At 44.2% G+C, this 20223-nt stretch overlaps 2 long non-coding RNA genes across 2 annotated transcripts in view; one reads left to right on the plus strand and one right to left on the minus strand.

Moving 5' to 3' along the window:
• The window catches only part of LOC109319696, a 24076-nt gene extending 14482 nt beyond the window's left edge, over window positions 1-9594 (plus strand). Inside the window, exons 3-4 of the long non-coding RNA XR_002103598.1 lie at window positions 8816-9035; window positions 9326-9594. This is a non-coding gene — a long non-coding RNA (uncharacterized LOC109319696). The remainder of the gene's footprint in view (window positions 1-8815; window positions 9036-9325) is intronic.
• The window catches only part of LOC109319702, a 26004-nt gene extending 8446 nt beyond the window's left edge, over window positions 1-17558 (minus strand). The window contains exon 1 of the long non-coding RNA XR_002103601.1: window positions 17518-17558. This is a non-coding gene — a long non-coding RNA (uncharacterized LOC109319702). The remainder of the gene's footprint in view (window positions 1-17517) is intronic.
• Window positions 17559-20223: the final 2665 nt, after the last annotated feature.

The following is a 20223-nucleotide window of genomic DNA, read 5'->3' on the forward strand; positions in this document are numbered from 1 at the left end:
GCTCTTTCCTGCCAAGGCAGGGGGTCGGACTAGATGATCTACCTAGGTCCCTTCCGACTCTAGCTACTATGAAACTATGAAACTATGTTTGTTGGGAGGGAGTTAGAAGGCTGTCAAATAGAGATAGGAAGACTTTATACCAGCCTCTCAGTCTGGCAGGTTCTGGGACAAATCATAGAAAAATTGCTGCAAAAAAGCAAATGTATAAGAACTAAGAAGTTACTTAAATAATAAAGAATAAAAAAATAGAAAATCTGGGAAGGTGTACATTGCTGTAATTAACAGGTAAGATTTTACACCTCAATACTACAGCAAAATACAGATATATACTGGGCACTTCTGCATGAGATGTTGACTGTGCAATAGCCTGATACTACTGCACAGTAGTGTTGCGTGACAAAAACTATGCCAACATGGTATTATGCAATAATATTAGGCTACTGCACAATAGCATTACTTAAAAGGTGTTTGCCAGCACTACTGCACAGTAACTCCAGTTACTGTGCATTTATTTAATACTTGCTTATACAAGTACTGTGCAATAACTGCTGCGCAGTAGCATCTCATGGAGATGCACCCACTCAGGTTGCTGAAGGACAGGCAATTTGGAAATGGTATGCTAAAATTATTGACTGAAAAACATTCTCGGAAAGAATGAAAAAATGTAATAGAAACCCCCCTGTGAAAGTGTTACCCTCACCCCAAGAAACAGAACCCACTATAAAAAAGATGAACCCACTGGTGAAAAAGATGCATCTGAGAGCTGCAGCTCTTGGGATCCACATCATGATTTATTAGTCTGAGCACTTGAGCTGAGACAGGAACTATTGTTTGCTAACAAGATGACAACTTTGACTTAAGGTACAGTCCCTGTCCCTGTCCAAAGCATGTTTCTTCATTCAGTCCTAATAAGGTTACAGAACAACTTATGGATAGTGTGATCTAGCCTTATTTAAGTACCCAAGTGGAAGCTGGGGTATAGAACACATGTTAAGGTGATAATCATAAGTAATTCTATGCAATCAGTGGGTGCATCTACACATGCATTTATTTGATCCAGGATCAGTTTACTCATGCGTAAACTACTTGCAAGAAAATGTTTGTGGGCAGGCATTTACACATGTAGGGAACTGAGAGCAGGTTTGCTGCCAATAGCAGCAAACTGCTTCTGTTTCCTAGGGCCATGCAATGGGCCCCTACTGCCATGAGGGGGAGTACTAGGCAGTGAGCATTCCCTGGTCTCCTGGCCAGGCTGGGACATTACCCTGCTCCCTGCCCCAGCAGCAGGGTGCTCCTGGCCCTGGCTCCTTGATCAGGGACAGGAAGCTTGGAAAGAGCTGCAGCGGAGGGGCAGGTCCTACCTTCCTGCTCCGATGGACTGGTAGAGCAGCTAACAGCTAGCTCACTGCTAGCTTCGCCACCAGCAGATTGGAGCAGGAGCCTGGGACCTACCCAACCCCTGTAGCTCTTTCCAAGCCCCATGCCTTGATCACCTGATTGGGGCACGGGGCTGGGAGCTACCCCTGACCAGGACAGTTCCCATCCCCCAACCCACATGTGGCACAGAGTCTGTGGAGCCTGTTCCCCGCTCAGATCTGCAAGTTCAGAGCTTGGTGGGGAACACACTGGGGAGCTTGTTCCCCACTCAGCTCTACAAGTGCAGAACTAGGCTGGGAACAGGCTGAGGAGCTTCTTCTCTGCTCAGCTTCATGAATGTGGTCAGCACTCACTATGGATGGGAGATTTCTCCCTGCCCCGCAGAAGCTGGGGCAGGAACTATTCCCCCCTGCCTTGACCGCAGGAAGCTCCAAGCCCCCTGTTCTGCCATTGTGATCAGGAAGACAGAGACTAGGAGATCCTTATCTCCCAGCACCAGCTTCTCGATTGTGGGGCCTGCATTAGAAGACAAGGGTCTCCCAGTCCTGGCCCTCAGTGTGGAGCTGGTGCTGGGAGCTCCCTGCTGGAGGGGGCTGGAGATCTTGTTCCCTGCTCAGCTCCTTGAAGTTCTCCAGCTTGTTCCTCTACCCAGCTCCATGCTGTGGAGCTAAGTGGAGAACAAGTTTCCCAGCCCCCACCGGCAGGGAGCTCCCAGCACCAGCTCTGCCCCCCCAGGGAGAAATCTGCAGGGAGAAATCTGCTACCCTCTGGTGGATGGCTGACCAAAAGCGGCTTTGCTCCCGGTCAGTCATCTACATGAGCACTACTGCTCCATTACTAATTGAAAGTAAATTTGCTACTTGGATTTGCTACGTGTAGATGCACATGCTTACTTCACAGTAAACTACACTACTGTGCAGTTAAATGTCTCAAGTAGACACACGTAGTGTATACCAAGTACAGGTCAGAGGATGTAACAGTTACCTCCTCCAAAGGGAAAAGTTGATTCAGATATTGAATCACTGATAAATGAGATAAGGGAAGTAAAGTAATTGGAGATATGATACCCAAAATTAATACAAGTTCTTAAAATTCTGAATTACTAGCTGGGATCCTAGTTTTCCCTGATAAAAAAAATTGCAGTCTTTGATAAAAATTGCAAATTCTCTGATTAAAAGCCCAAAATCTGTGATTAAAATGAAATGCCACTATATATATAGGTATCAATTGAATACAATGTTTTATTGATATATTTACAATTTTAAAGCAGTTTGGAAGCCCATCTTTGCCTCAGTCGCTATAACAAAATAAATTCTAAATACCTGAAAATGTTGATATTTGAGTTTGTGTTTTTTTATCATGGAAAATCAGAGCTTCCCTTTCCATCTTAGCTCACCAGGACACTGGTCCAGGCTCATCACTCTCAAGCCACAGCCCCCCAGCCCCATTGGAGCCCTTCACTCCCCACCCACAGTCCCCCCAGCCCTGCTGGTGTCCCTCACTCCCCACCCACAGCCCTGCTGGTGTCTCTCATCCCCAACCACAGCTCCCTGGACCCTGCTGGTGCCCACATATGCCCACTCGGGTCCACAGATCCCTGTGCCCCCACTGCACACCAGATGAGCCACCTGCAGCCCCATTCCCCTCCTTGCCAGGACCCTGCAGCTGTATATTGTTGCCTCAATCCCCCACTCCTGCCAGACTTAACTGTGGGAGCCTTCTCTCCAGGCTGCCTAGCAGCCATGTGCATACAAAAACATGGTGCCCCCTGCTGGCTGCCCTCCTCCCACTCCCCCTAGCCCCTTGCTGGTTGGAACTCTGTTGGCCTGCAGAGAACTCTTTGCAAAACAGCAAACCCCTCGTTTCTCCATTAAAATAAAAAATCTGTGTTTTTCTTGGGGGAAAAGGAAAATCCATGTTTTTCTCTTTTTTCCTGTGGGAAAAGGAAAATCCAGATCCCTGATTATTAGCATTTTCCTACTGATACTAGGAGATGTGCAGGCAGGCAACCACAGAGAAGAGAGCGTCTAGAGACAATTTGGCAGAAGGAAGGTTTATAACCACTGATTGAGAGGTGGGAGTTAAGAGCACCATCTCTGTCTACACAGTACAATGTCCAGAGATACCCAGCCTACCTAAGCTACTCTGCCTAGGCTAATTCCAGTTAGCCTGGGCAGAATGCCATACTCGTATATCTATAGTTTCTAGGTACCTAGCTTATTCACATTAGACATACCTTGGATATAACGATGCCATGCAGGAGAAACTCAAGTGAATAGAAATGAAGTGTATGAGTCTATATCTAAAAAATGTAGCAAATTTGGAAAGATATGTGTATGTTTCCTTAAGAAAGTTAAAACTCAAGTCACATGGGACACTGGTGATTAAAATGCCTGAAGAATTATTGGAAATAGAAAATGGGCTGTATAGAACAATTTGTGGCACCAAACTTATCTAACATCTATCCCAACTATATAATTGGTCCAATAAAAGATTTCATACAAAGAAAAACCTTGTTTTTTACATATTTCCTGGGTCATCACAACTACAACCACACTCTAAGCCTAGGATAACATATGTAGTTCATTCAGTCCTAGGTACTGAAAATTTAAAAGCAATATTTGAGTCAGAAGGGACTGAGAACTTTGACATAAGGCACTAAACCAATCAAAATACATAAAAGAGTATAACTAGTGATGTGTGATCAAACAGACATTATATGGAAGGGATGAATGGGGCTGGGACATGTGGCAGATAAAATATGAACATCCAAAATATATTCAGCAGACAAAAAGCTTTACAGATTGCATAATTTTCAAAGGCAGTTGTACCAAGGACAAAGGACTAAATTAGCAAAAAAGGAAACAACTCCTAAACAAAAAGGATGATCATGTTCATTTTCAGCCAGCAGTAACCCTAAGCCGTTAATCAAATTGCAAATGATTTGCAAAAGCTTCACCAGATGCTGAAACAGTAGTTCAAATTGTTCTTCCATGGGGATGGAGACATAGGTCAGATCCCAAATGTAAGGACATATCAAGTTACACAACCAATAATCTGTGCAGAAGACTTGACTATCAGTGCTTCCTCTACTTTATAAAAAGGGAAAAGAATCTCTTTGGGATCCCCTAAATAAAGAATGGATCACAAAATCAAAAATTCTTAACCAACAGAAGTACATGTTCAGATAATGGAGAGTAGTCAACAGTACTGTGCATCAGAAAATTAATTAACCGCCTCCGCCCCCATACCAGACAGACAATTTTCCCCTCTAAGTCAAGATGTACTAAATAGGTTAGGAAGTAAATCTTAATTATTTTTTGTCTACGGTTAAGAAAGGGCTATCCTTTAAGGTTAATGGCCAAACAAAGCTGTCACCTCAAAATCTTAATTACCCCATGTGTCTGCATGAATGGATTACAGTCCTACTTAGTTTAATATAAATGTACTTGTTTCCTTCCATCAATGATGCAAACAAAAGTGCACTTGTCAGGAATCTTTCAGTAACATGGACTGGGTTAATGGGAGAATAGCAAGATCAGGCACATTGAGATCTTACTGAGGAGAGAGAAATGATGTTGTAGTTGGAAGTAAGGGCACTTGTACATGTGATGTAATTGCCCTTTTTAGCAATTTAATTGCTAATAACATTACACTTTACATGTACATTGGTATATTGCACTTTAATTTCATCACACTGTACACGTGCTGCAGTCTATAGCAAATTAAATTACCTCATTATGTATCCAACTAAAACACATTCTGATGTATTTTAGTTTGCTATGTAACAAATTGCAGTTATACATCCATCCACAGGGCCCCCCACAGCTCATGTGGGCAGGCTCTGCAGGGGAAATAAAAGTAGCAAGAGGTTTGGCAGGCTTCCAGCACCCTGTGTACTGTCCCCACTGCCTTCCTGCTGCCTGGGACCACCCAGGAATGGGCTAACCCTGGAGCAGTGTGAGAAGGAGGCAGGAGGGTGGCTGGGTGTGCTGGTGGCCAGTGAAGGCGGAAGGGATCATGCACAGGGCACTGGAAGCCCTGGCAGGATTTAAAAAAGGTGGTGAGGGGCCTGCTTACCAGCACCCTGCCTAGGCAGGGCATCACTGCTGCAAAAGGAAGGACCGGGGCTCCCCGCAGTTCCAGGGCTGCTTAGCCTGAGAACAGCTTGCCCCCCTCAAAGGAAGATGGTGAACCTGGAAACTTGGATGCTGTTGACTGGACTGATATAACACTCATAGTGACAATTCAAATATAAAGCCAGAACAACCCTATTGAACCTGAAGGCAATTGTGCATGAGAAAGTAAATCACTAAAACAATCTACTGACACTTGAGGTTGGCCAATTGTAGTATGTGGTATTCCATCCATAACAGTGATGATATGAATAAACAAAATAACTTTGAGTTATGGTATAAACACTGGATTAAATCCAGTTTATAGTTCTGGACAATTTGTGATTATGTTTATTCAGTAGATATTTTGATAAATAGTTTATCATATGCTCAGTGCCTTGAATGGCATAGTTATGTCATGGGTCATATAGAAACTGCTATTTCATAAAGAGGTATGAATACTTTTGAGAATTTAAACTATTCAGAACCATCTATTTTTTGAGTAGTGAAACTATAATAATCACAGAAACTCTCTGCTTAATGGGAGATAAACTGAGAAGGCATACAGAAGTTTCCACCTTTGGTCTGGAGCACATGAAAAAGGAGAGTGAAAAAAATACTCAGCTGACAAAACAGTGATGGACTATTGCTAAGAAGTCAAAGGCAGGGATTGACTATTATATTTTAAAAGAAATGTTGGGACAGCATTACATTTATGAGAGGGGTGTAACACTTTCAAGAAAATGTCAGGGGTATAATTACCTGTACCCTGTCTTTTTTAAGGATCTGAGGTCTGCTGAAAAGGTCTAAGGGGGCACTTTATGGGAAGCAGGGTGCGGTGTGGCAGAAGAAGTAAAATGTGGTGTGTCCCAAAAAGGACTCAGCAACAATGGGCTGCAAGCAAACTGTGTTTGGTTTTGGGTACTGAGTTTAAAACTCTACTTTAAAACTGTCTCCAGCCTGGCAGTGCAACACGTCTATCATACTCAGATCCTTGTATGATGATTCTAAAAGGTTTTTCAGGATGGAGATGACCAATATATTAATATAATTGTTTGTTTATGCCATCAAACTCTCTTATTAATCAAAACAAATTACAGTGAAGCACAGAGATATACCTTGAAAGGTGAATTATAGAAATTTCTTTAAACATCTTTCATTTTCTATATTAAGATATTTGTATGAATTATTTCCACTGGATCCCTTGTGGGATACAATATAAAATATTCAGCTACACTATATAATTGTATAATTCTTACCATATCTGCAATCAGCACAACATGTATTACAGTCCTTGAGAGAGATTTCCGAATGCTATGTTATTAATGGTCATCACAAGCACCATAGACCCTTTTTTATAATTACATTTTAAAACATGGCAAGAACAAGAAAAAGCCCATATGGCCATCTAGTGTTTACTGTGAAAAATACACCTGAGCAATTTCTTTTCACAAACATTATTTACCATTTGGCAATGTTTTCATAACTTCTGTAGTGCATGCTTTTTCTAGCAACCTGGAATTTGTAACATTGTTACACTGAAATTCAAAGCAAATAGTCTCTTTTAATAGCTTCATATAATCTCATTCAATAAACTCCAGTGCTTATAGCACTGGAGTGTATTGCTCCTGGGTACTGTGTTTACACATGCGCCTGGGATTGCAGCATGTGAGCTTGGTCAGAGTAGCCCCAGCTGGCAGAGGGCCTGGGGGGCCAGCTTGCCAGCCAGGGGCTATTCTGACCCAGTGCAACATGCTGTGCAGAGGCTGACTGGGGTACAAAGGTGCTCCAGTGCAGGGCTAGCTGGTATGTAGCCCCTACTCTGAAGTACCCTTGTGCCCCAGCCCGCCATATCAGCATCTACACATGCATTGCTAAAAATGGCTGCAAAGTTTATTAGTTAACTCCAGCCTAATGAACCAGCAAGTGTAGATACCAAGACATTTACTGCAGAGCTAATTAGGCATCTCTGCAGTAAACATCTCATGTAGATGTGCCCACTGTATCTTTCTCTGTCTAAACTTTCATGCTACACTTACTATTATGGAATCTAACTCTCTTTAAAACATCCTCTTCTACAAGGGGTTTTTAAAAGAACTTAAGCAAGTTATGTGACTCCATTGAATTTTACTGTGAGTTGGGTACCTAAGTCCCTTTGGCCAGTGGTGACACATAGTGGGTATATGGGGGTGGCTTAGGCGATGGCCACGGGGGCAGGTGAGAGTACCTGTGCCCCTCCTGTAAGCCCCATCCAGGGAGTGGGAGTGCCGGATGAAGCGCTGTGGCCACTTCTGGAAGCATTGTAGCCACTTCCCAGTTGGTGAGATTGGCCGTGGGGGACACCCCCTCACTCCCAGTTGCTAACTGGTCAAGTCCCTTTAAAAATCAATGGGACACTTTACAGCTAAGTACTGACAATCAAAAAGCTTAAAGCTGAATGGAGTCAATCTTTACAGGTTAGTCTAAGCTGTGTAAAGCAAGTGAAAAGACATTCACTTTTGATTCTGGAAATGCAGCCACATGTCTGCAGTGGCTCAGGCCAGGAGCTGGTGCAGGGGTGCTGTTAGAGCATGCCTCCCTGCTGAGCTGGAGCAGAGTGCTTGGGCAAAGAAAGTAGTAGCTCACCTACCCTGTGAAGGATGTTTGTCGGGGGAGGTGCAAAACAGCTTTGGGGACTGAGAGTTAACGTGAATCTGGAGGGGATCCAGGTCAGAAGTTCAATAAATGAATTTAACTTAAATCAGTTAAGTCTGATACTACATCCAACCAGGTTTATCTTAAACCAGTTTCAGCCATTTTGAGTTCAGTTTATATACTCTGAATTTCTGGGCTAGGAACAAAAATTACACATAAGCCAGTAAAAGTAACTGGAAACTGATTCAAATGTATAATACAGCAGAAGTTCAGTGCACATACACTTTCAAAATGGCTGAAACTGGTTTCAGATAAACCTGGATGGATGCAGTATCAGACCTAACTGATATAGGTGAAATCAGTGTATTGAACTTCTGTGCCAGATCTCCTCCAGATTCAAGTTAACTCATGGTCCCTCAACATCCCAGGATGCTTTGCACATCCCCTGCAACCTCCACCACTCGCGGGGTAGGTGGGCTAGCCATGGCCCAAGCTGTCTCGTCCTGCAGAGCAGGGAGGTGTGCTCTATTGACTTCTGACTTTTGGTCTGGGCCACAGAAAGCATGTGGCTGCATTTCTGGAATTGAAAATGAATGCCTATTCACTTGCTTATCAGTTCAATCTATGCAGCTTAGATTAATATGCAAAGATTGAATTGATTCAGCCTCACACTTTCTGACTGTATTTAGCCCTGCTGTGCTACTGATTTGAACTGGTTGCCAATCAGTTATACCAGTTTATGTGTAATTTCTGTCCCTAGCCTACATTGCTAAGATGAACTGGAGTGGAACCATAGCAAACTTTGTCCTGAAGGGTTTTGTGAACCTTCATTTTATATTTACAACATCTCTCAAACTTAAGGGTTCCCAACTCCTTTCAGAATGAGGTCATAGTAAGCCATGTGTTGAAGTATGTTTTTTTTTAATTCATTTAATATGGCATTGGCATTCTGCCATGCTAAAAAGGGGATTGGTCCTGTTCTACTTGAATTCTTTAAGAGTTTGCCTTTGATTTCCATATAAGCAGGACTGGGACCAAATTTGTCACAAAACCAGTTTTCATCTTGAAATTTTAGCTATGTGCAAATGCATTGTCATCTAATAAAGATGTGACTTACATTCTCATCTGAAACTTGAACCAAACCTTTTCTGGAAATTAAAAAGAGCAGGTTATTATATAATGTTTTTGTTCAACTCTAGTTGCAGACAGAAGCAAATGTGATGAAATGTCATGGGTGAACCAGAAGCCTGTGGAGTATATGTGGATTGACTAGAAACAAAAACAGCTGAAATCTCAGAAAAGAGCACTTGTTTAATATATTTGAAGACCAAAGAGCTTCAGATAATTGTTAAGTAAACCTCAAAACTTTTTGAGATTTAACCAGTGTTACATTTATCCTTACAGGAGACTTCTCCTTTGGCAACTGAGTTCAGTAATTCACTGTCATTTAATAAAATATTATGATGTTGTCCATTGCCATTGTCCTGCTCTGTGCTCATAAAATTTGGTACTGGCCTACATGTGCATCATTTTGTTAATTTTGATATCAGAAAATTCATGACCTCAAGGAGACTATTTGTAGGAATAAATTTTCAAAAGAAGGTTGACATAATGTCAATGTTATCATAACTGATGAGGAAAAGAAATTGGAAAGAGATCGAAAAGATATTCAACAGTTTCAACTGGCACTTTAGATGCAGTGGACTACTCCAGACTGTAGTGAAAATGTCTGAAAGGATTTAACTCATCAAGGCATCCCTAGGTCTTTATTAAATAGTGTAAAAAATATACCACAGGTCACTAAGCTATGTTGTTTTAACTTCCCCATGTGATACTATTGCAATAACACTTTCTCAGCAGTGATTAGGGTTAAACAAAAGAAGAGGTATCAGCTCATAAGAATATCTTAGAGGAGATCAGAATGGATACAGCTGAGAAAAATGTCAACAAAATGTGACCTAGCAAAGGGTCTTTCGGTACTTTTTAAATGCCTGGATGGGTTCACTATCTGGAATAATTAATAGCTAATGGTTCAGTAACTTTGACTTCACAGTTTGTCAGTGCTGGTGAACCTTTTAGGAGTGGATCAATGACCTGGGTATACTGAAAAGTATAGCTTCAGATACAGCTGGGGCCATAGTAATAGTGTTTCACTTCATCAGACTATTTTTTTATGGATGAAAGAGTTGATACCAGAAGTGTATATATTTTAGCTAGACCTAAGGCTTTCCAAGTAATCTGAGGGATTTGAACATGCACCTCCCAGAAACTTTAGCAAACGAGCTATATCTAAACCCCTACCAGTTTTGAAAATCTCAAATCTCTGTTCCTGTCATTCAAATAAACCCAACACATTCTATATGATGCTATATCACCCAAGGGAAAACTGGAGTTAACAATCCTTTTGCAGAACAGAAGGTACAGCTTTATAAAAATTACTATGATAGAAGCATTACAAATATTGACTTCAATTCAAGTCAGTAGCAGTTTTGACAGAGAGATCAAAAACTACAATAGGCATAGAACCCACTCTTTGAAATTGCCCTGCTAAAATTTCTATGGAGCCATAATTGCAGAAGGCAGTGCCCGCTAATGATTTGGGCTTATAAGAATCCAGGAACAACCATCTTAGATACTGTGTGGCTCCCCCATTGTTAACATGTCAGACCACCTTGAATTTTTTTGTCATTATTTTCATAGTACCCCACAGGGTAGACTAGTATTATCATCCATTTTTACAGATGAAGAATAGAAATACAGGAAGACTTACTCAAGGTTATGCAGCAGGATCACTGTTTCTGATCACTTAAACTCAGTGTAATGTCTGTCCCTAGCCCTGGGGGACATGAGGTCCCTGGGTGGGTGTGCAGGAGCCCACTGAGAGATCCCCAGGCTCCCCCAGGAGCAGGCATAGTGCTAGGGAGCTGGGCATGGCTGAGCCCCTTCCCCCCACCCCCCAGTCAGCTCAAGGACAGGCATCTGCAGCCATCATGGCTCCCTGCCTCTGCACCTGCTCCTGCGGGGGAGGGAATGGGGGGTTTCTCAGTGGGCTTCCACACACCCACCGAGAGACCCCATGCTCCCTGGAAGCTAGTGCAGTGTCAGGGAACTGGACATGACTGAGCACCACTTCCACTCCCCGTACCCCTCCATCACCAGTCAGCATCAGTGACAGGCATCTGCAGCCCACCCAGCTCCCTGGCACTGCACTGACTCACAGGGGGAGGGTTGGGGAAAAAGACACTAAGATTTTTCCATGAGTGTATGGAAGCCCACTGAGAGACCTCCATCCTCCCTCAGAGCCAGTACATTGACAGGGAGCAGACCAGGCTGGAGATGCCTGTTGGTGACTTGAGAGTGCTCTGCAATCTCCAGGAGCCTGGGGAGGCCGCAAGTCAGTTCCCCAAACTGCTGGCCTTGGCCAGTGCACGCACCTCTGTGCCTCCCCCACCAAAGAGTGAAACTGTGTTCTGTTTGGTCCCAACATAAAGTAGGGTGCTTACAGAAACCTGCATAGGTTTGAGTGATGCTGCCTTGAGCTTTTTGAACGTCTATACCTAGCCCTATTCTGACTTGATTAGTACTGCATTGTGATGTTACATGCACAGGTATAATTGCAAAATTAATCAAATTATTGGTTTAAGAAACTGTATTTTATTTATTCACTGAGTAGATTTTTTTCCACTTTTCACAGAAACCATAACTCATAGATTTTATAGACATTAAGGCTGGAAGGGACCTCGAAGATCATCAAGTCCAGCCCCCTGCCCCAGGGGCAGGAAGTCAGCTGGGCTCAAAGAATCCCAGCAAGATAAGCATCCAAACATTTCTTGAATAAGTCCAAAGTAGGTGCCTGCACCACTTCTGGAGGGAGTCTATTCCAGGTCTTGGGGGCTCTAATTCTTCCAGGATTAGTTTACCAGTAGCTCATTAACATTATATTTGCCAAAATGTCCTTAGTTATTTCAAGTACTTCCAGATACTCTTTGAACTGGTTTTAGATGGCTTCCTATAAATTGCATGGCTCAAGGGATTAGTAATGTAATACTCCTTCACCTGAAGTTTTGTGGTTCAACTCTAACTCATGTCAATACTGATTAAAGGAAGGGAATCTAAAATGAGCAAATGTTCTTACTCTGGTTACTAAATGACAATAGTAATATAATAAAAGCTCCCTTAACAATTGGTATTTTTGTTAGGTCTAAACCCAAACAGTAAAGGTGAAAGGAATCTGAATACTAAACGCTATATTCCACCCCTTGGAAAAGAAATGGGTCACAAGGACAATGTGGAAAAGTAGCTCATGCTATGGCTATAGACCACACTGTGGCTAAATAGGGGACTTAGCTTTCTAGGGCTGTCAATCCATCACCTTTCAGGAGCATTAAGTTCACTTAAAAAAATTAACTTTAGCAGAAAAGGATGTTATTGCTTTCAGTGAGGTCACTGAAAGGGTAATATCACTCTCAGTGATGCTAATGTGAAGGTACAGGGGTGACATGAGCTAATTGCATAGTTACTACTCTATTATTGATTTATGCTCTCCTGACATTTACAGAGAAATAAAATGGAGTTTACATTATACCTACTCTATAGCAAAATATAAGACACACAAACTATTTCAGACCATGGGAGTTTTTATTTCTGTATTACATATGCAGAGATGGGATTAGGAAAATGTGTACTATTTCTTCTTCTAAGTGTCTTCTACTCAAGCCTCAAAAATTGACCTGCATTTGATTTGGGGATTTGGGGGTAGGAAAATGGAAGCCTGCTCATCTTCTGTTGCTCCACTTCCCCAGTGGATACTGACTTTGTGAAATATCCTGACTCTCTGACTATCGTAATTATTTCAGTTTAGGCCCAGAAGAAGTCATATATGCATTACAGCTATAAATTTTATTCTACACATTTTCATTTATTGAAAACTAATCGTCTGAGCTAGAAGAAGTTACATGAATAATGATGCAATGCTGGTTAAAAGATGCCTCTGTCAGGGACAGATCCAGGGTGAGGTGGATCCAGTTCCTCTCAGCCCCAGACACCTTGGTCCTCTATGAAGTCCAAGAGTAGAATACTCTGAGGGCATCAAACAAGGAGCAGGTGAAGTAGTGGGGTCCCACCCATTGCTGTTGCTGTCTCCAGCTGACTCAGAGGCAAGGGAAGCCCGGGGACCACTCCTGTTCTCATCCAGCTGGCTCTGCACAGAACAGCTGTATAGGGTGTCAGGCAGCAGCAATAGCAGCAGTGGGAGGGTACCTGCTTCCTGCCCCCAAGTCAGCCAGGGACAGCAACCCCTGGAGGAGAGGGGAAGGAATGGGAGGGAAGTGGAGGTTCCTGAACTGTAGGGGAGGGGATACGGAAAGTTGGGGAGTGCTTGGAGGGATTTATTACCTGCTTCAGAAACTCAGTCAAGTCCCTGCGAGCTGTTGCCCTGGTGACCTTCCAGGGGTGAGAACTGGGAACTCAAGTCCCTGCAAGCTGTTGCCCTGGTGCCCTTCCAGGTGCGAGAGCTGCAGCCAACCTTGTGACACCAGCCACATCTCTTGTACTCTGCTTTTTGAATTCCTAGATCTGTCTATGGCCTGCATATATTATGTATTCCACTCTTACAAGAACATGAAAACAACTTGTATTGTCCTTATAATTTCCTCTCCATTCCAATCTGAACAATTCAGTGATTTGAGAGTTCACACTGTTCCAAAAGCAGAAAACCCTTGGAAAATGTTAGCAAAAACTGGTTTCACATTCTAGGCTTAACTTCAGTATCAGAAAAGACAGCTACTCTTAAGCAGCTGCACATCATCTTTTCACAATCCATCCCATGCCAGGCTACCTGGCATGGGAAGCTAGGAGGTGATGCAGATGAGTGTGGAACTAGTGAGGGCAGGTACGGAATTCACTTCTTGAAACTCTGGAGCCAGACAGGATGATAGCTGAGGAATCTGGCATTTTTTGTATGCTTCTAGGTCTGCCATATATGCACAGGTTCTTAAAAGAACATGTCTCAATGCACCTAGTTCATTTCAGAGCCCAGAAAGAAAGTTATCAGCTGTGCTAACTGTAGATGAGTGCCTGGCCTAGATCTGAGATGCACAGCACCCATTCCTGCTTGTATGTGATAAAGCTACTAATATTACTGCCTGACTTCCAGAGTGAGGCCCCACTGTGCCTACTAGTTAATCTACCCTATTTATTTTAAGGCATTTATATGGATAATTACTATATTATCTGAGCATTTTGCACACGTTATCCTTGCAACTTGCCTCCCAGTTAGAAAAGTTCAATTTTCCTGAAGCCTAAACGGGCTAAGAGAAAAATCACATAGCAAGTCTTTCATGAATCAGGGACTTTAACCTAGATTTCTCATCTCTTATGATGTTGCCTTAACTACTGAACCATTTTTTCCTCCCTTTAGATTGTCCTATCCTGAATCTTACCAAATTAAAAAATACAGTCCACTGTAACATAAGAAACTGAACTATGTCCCTAAACCATGTTCTTACATGGAACTCATAAATATAAAAACAACACACAACCCTTCTGAAAATAAAATACAAAATTATAAATGTACACGTTATAAATGCTGGTCACACATAGAATCCAGCCCAATGTGACATGGAGGTGTTAGCCCACACAGCACAAAAATACTTGCTTCCCAAGGGCATCCCCTACAGCTGCATCCCACACAGGTGTAGGGATTCCCTTTCAAAGTACTCTTTCCCCACATGCCTTTTAAATTTGATGGAGACAGCTAGCTATGACCTTGAAGTGGTAATTTAATCCTGGGTGCTGCATCCCTGTTTCTTCCATCCGTGACTACTCCTAATTTCTGTTATATTTTTGTTCTCATTCCCAAGAACATATGACACTAATTTAACTATACAGGTATAATGCTACAAGGTTTCCCTAGCAAAGCTATCTATAACAATTGTCTCAAAACATTTATAATGTTCTAAGCATTTAGAATTCTTTAGGACACTGTCCATTGACACAGATATTATTTGATATGTCCCATTCCTAAAAACATTTAGGTCAGTAACTCAGCAGAACAAAAACTACATCAATAATGAAAATCCATTAAGTAGAAGTAAGATGGCTGCACTGCAATAAAATAGGGACTTTTTTCTATTTAATATCATTTTGTATATTATGTATATTGCATGATATCATTTTGTATATGGTATCCTTATTTTTTCATGTTTTTGTGGTTGCCTAGTACATTAATGTTACAAATAATGTACCAAGTGAACACACACATCACCTAGAAAAGTACTGTGCTAAGTTTGTTTCTAGAATTAGGTTTTTATTTTAAATTAAGCTTTTAGGTTTGTATTAAGTTTAAAATACTAAAATAGCTTCTTGACCTTTTGGCTAAGAAGCAACATTCACTTTTAATGTTTTAAATAGCATGAGGTCATCTCTTATACAAGAATATTTACACTTCAGCTAATGTCTGTACTACATTTAATTGAAATCATGTTATAGCTCAATATTTTTATTGTCAATGTGAAAGAGGTTTTAATTTTATAAGACCATAGAATCCATTGATAGCATCTGATGAAGTAGGACATTGCATACAGAAGCTCATACATATCTGTATGAGTGAGTCTCAAAAGTGCCACCCTGCCCTAACTTTTGCCTGGCCAGACTAATACCATTGAACACAATATTAAGAATGTGAGAAAATCACCAAGACATAGTTGAGCTCCAAATAAGAGTATGTACTAACTACATACAAATATACAAGGCCTAGCTACCTACTGCCACTGCTGTCACTCAGGCCTGATCTTCCCTAAAGAACTGAGCCGTTTGTGTTTGAACAGGTTACACTGAAGCAGTTTAAGTACACACAGTTTGCTGAAGCCACATCAGTTTGCTAAATCTGTTTACATTTTGTATTATGTTTATACCATTTAATTTGCAAAATCTATCATATAGTTCCCAGATCAGATCCTAGAAACAGTGAAATCTGGGAGTTTTCTAAAAACCAATGTTGTGGGAAAGAAATGTCAGCTTGTCAGTTAAGCTTTAACTTGAGTAATTAAAGCTGCTGGAAGGCATTCTGTTTAAACAGATGATTAGAGAAGTTGGGGCATTTTTGTATTTGAACCTATGAATTTGAACCTTCTAGGAATATTTACTAGTTTAATTTGTCTACTGTAAATGATACCCCAAAACTGGTAAAAGTTAATTTTCTAGGTCAAGTCTATACTAAGAATTGAAACATTCCTAATGGCACCAGTGAGACAGAACCAATTTAATGGTTCAGTGTGTACACACTAGCTCTGCCAATCCTTGTTCATAGCTGCTGCAGTTTAGCCATGCTTCCACTCTAGCTCTGGCTTTAACTGCCTCATTTACAATGTTCTCTGCCCAGAGTTCCTGACACAACTTCTAGAGCTGTGGATCCAGGGGAATTTAGAGGAGCAACCAATGCACTATATCAGACAGTAATGGGGGAAAAATCCAAACCATGTCAGTCTGAATCATTTAACGGAAGTCCACATTGGATAGATTGTGCAGTCTTAGCGATATTTATCTAGGCTGGAAGCAAGCCTAGATTAAACAGTATTAGCTGTGCAAGCAAACTCTTTGGACCATGTTTGTGTATGAATCTGAAGTGTTTTACAACTTGTTAGGAGGGACCAAATGGTTCTTAGAACAATACGTTTCTCAAATATTAACAAAATTTTAACTCACAGAATATGTAATGTAGTTTTAGAAATGATGCACTCAAGCATTTAAAGAGTAGCTATACAGTGTTGTGAAATATTTTGCTATTTAAAATAGTAAACACTCAATAATGCTAATTCACGTATTTACTAAAAGTTGTAATAAATGTTTTGAATTATTTGCCCAGTTGTATAAAGCATCCCATAGATAGTCTCTTTTTGGCTTCCTTGGGTTAAGCAACATAATCCAGGTGATATCTCTAAATATTAGTTATAGTTATTGTTCCATTTAAAGCACAGTAATAAGCTAGTTGTTAGGATATCTGCATAGCACTGTACTATACTGCCTAGACATAATCACAAATATCTACAACATGCACTTGTCTTTAAAACAAATCTCATCTGAGGATTTAATAGGATACAGTAGTGTATGAGTGATGTTGTAGCCATGATGGTCCAGAAATTATGCGAGAGGTAAGGATTTCTTAGGGTGTTATCATTTATTGGAACAGCTATGTTTAACAGGATGCGCTGGCCACGTCTACATGAGCATGGATGTTTGGTTCCCCAGGGGTTATTAACAGCAAGACACCTTGTGCTGCCACTAGTTGTCCCCTGGGAATGCCTGTGCCACGCACCCTCTGGAGCGCAGCAGGTTACCCAAGGTGGGGCAAAGGAGGCTGGCGCCAGCACTGGGATGGCTCCAGCAGCCTTACCTGGGTCTTGGGGGACTCCTGGGGCTGCAGCAAGGGCCATCCTGCTGCTTGGAGTGTGGCCAGCAGCTGGAGTGTGGCTCTGTCTGGCCAGGCTCTGGTTTTGACCCACACACGCTGTGCCTGAGTGCACCACTGCTTTTTTTTTGCATGGGTATTTTTGACCCCTGGCTATCCGGTGATCAGCTTGCCCCCCATCCCTCCCATGCTCCTCCCTTCAGCAAGGAGAACAGCTGAATGTGCGGTATGTGCCACTGGAGACATGTTTGCTGTGCCATGTACTGCACAGCTGCACTTGGGATGCAGCCACTTTGGACAAGGGAGCACAATACCATATCCCACCTCTGCATAGCTGCCCTCTGATTTCTCAGACATACATCATTAGCTTCCACCATGCTACGCTTTATGCAGTACTAGACTCTAGTTCTAAAGACAACCAAACTGCAGTAATCATTTTCAAACACTTCCTTCATGGCATGGTTTGGATAGGGACGATCCTGCCTCAGGCAGGGTTGAACTAGATGACCTCTGGAGGTCCTTTCCAGCCCTCCTTCTCTATGACTTTTTTTATTTCTCTATAGCCCCTGGGATGTAGTGTGTAACTGCTCCACTGCAGGAGGTTTTTTGATCTTCACAGACGATAAAGTGCCAGCACCTGACAACAGGTGAGGCTGTGCTCACGCTGGATGAGTTCTATCATGTCCCTTGTGCCTGTGCAAAAATATTTGGCATGACCCCTCCTTTTCCTCTCCCTCCTCCCCCCGCCCCCACCCTGAGCAAATAATTTGCAGGGGGCGGCTGCTCTGTCTGAGTTGGATCAGGAGAGGGAGACAAACGGAGGGACAGCGTCTGCTGCAGACGGGCCCTTGCCGGGCAGGCATTTCATTTCCTTGAGGCAGGAGGCTCGGCAGAGGCGCGGAGCCAGCTGGCACATCGTTCTCTCCTGTGCCCGCTAGATGGCACGGCTCGGTCTCGCAATGCCGCCGCCGCGGGCGTGCTCTGGCACGGCGGGGTGTTGCTCGGCAGCGGGCTCGCGCTGCCCCGAGCCCGGGTTCATTTCCCTGCCTCGTGGCAACGACAACTTCCAAAGTTCAGGGCGGCAGACGCGGGAATGGCCCCTCTCCGGCTGCCAGGGACTGACGCAAACCGGGCTGAAACGGCCAGGCGGGAAGGGGCAGCCGTGGTTGCTTCCCGACCACGAGTGACCCCAAGGAAGGGCCCGCGGTCAGCACTAGCTGAGAGGCCGCTCCCGGCTTCAGCCGGCCGGCGCCCAGGGCAGGAGAGCCAGGCTCGTCTCTCACATCTGCGCCGCCAGCTCGGCTCCGTCCTCGGACTCGGGGCAGCCGGGCCCGGGGGCCGCCAGCCGGGCCCGGGGCCGGGCAGGGCGCGCGCTGCCAACACAAACAGCGCCCACAGATAGTTGCCAAGGGCACCCGAAACATCTCCGCGTTACACCTTGAACCAGGCTGCTCCTAGCGCCGAGTTTTTATTGCCCCGGCCATAAATGATTGTAAAGTCGTGCAAAGCTTTCGCTGCCCCTAGCAATTAATAGCTCTATTTTTTCCCCCAAGGCAACAGCGCTCTGCCCTGGAGCGCTTGGAGCCCAGAACAAGGAGGAGTTGCCTTCAGAATACGATTTCTAGCCTTAAAAAGAGCGTTTCTAGTTTGGGCACAAATAACCCAAGTTGGGTCCTTCTTTCCCCCACCTAAGGCAATAGAAATGGAAGGGGAGGTGTCCGTATCTGCTTGGGAGTGGGGCGCTAAAACTGTGCCAAGCACAAACGGATCGTGATCAAGAAGAGCAGGCTGTGGTTATGGGGCGAAACAACAGTACAGCATAGCCCCCCTCACCCCAAGCGGGTTGATCCCATTTCCTACAATACAGGAACCTGTGACCCGAAGGGAGCGCGGTCAAGAAGGTCATCACGAGGGGGCCATTTGAAGGCCCTCGAGGGGTCTCGCAGCTGAGCTGCAATATCCGCCTCAGCCAAGCGCTCGGCCTCGCCGGGAGATGTTTGCGAGAGGGCAGAGAAACAGCGCCCGGGCCCCGTGAATGATTTACAGGGGAGCAGCCCGAGCTCGGAGCCGCTCCGCCGTGCAGAGGCGGCTGCAGCCCGCGGGGGGGCCGGACACCCGCCCGCCGATGCGCTGGGAGAGCGGCTGCGGGGGCTCGAGCTCGCCCCGGGCCCCTCCCGCCCCGGGCGCCCGTCGAGGGGAACGAGCCCGTCTCCACCATACAGCAGCGACCTGGCCAGGCGGGGCGGGAGACTGTGGCCGGGGCCCTGCGCGGAGTCCGGAGCGAGAGACGGGTTGCGGCATCCCTGCTCCTGGGGGCGACCCCGGGGAGTATTCGTTGTCCTCCGCCGCCCGGCCCGCCTCCCACCCCACCGGGCCAAGGCCAGAGGCAGCACCTGTGGCTGCCAGCGCCAAGCAGGGCCCTGGCAAGCCATCGGGTCTTGCGGAAGATCCTGCCCCTCCCACCCAGAGCGTCCCAATAGCATGATCCCCGCATCCATCCACCCAAAGAAAGCCGTTCAAGGAGCGGCAGAAATACGAGGCAGTGGAGGAAGACGGGGAGAGGAGGACAGGCAGAGGAGCTGATGTTTAGGCACCCTGGTTCTCTTGCGAGAGTCTGATTTTCGCCTGACATGTCAAAAGATGCAAGGAGAAGGAGAATCGGGAGCCAGATTGCCATCGAGGCACCTCCCC

The sequence above is a fragment of the Crocodylus porosus genome, unplaced genomic scaffold, assembly GCF_001723895.1.
Source record: "Crocodylus porosus isolate Cpor-Errol unplaced genomic scaffold, CroPor_comp1, whole genome shotgun sequence".
Taxonomy (NCBI): Eukaryota; Metazoa; Chordata; order Crocodylia; family Crocodylidae; genus Crocodylus; species Crocodylus porosus.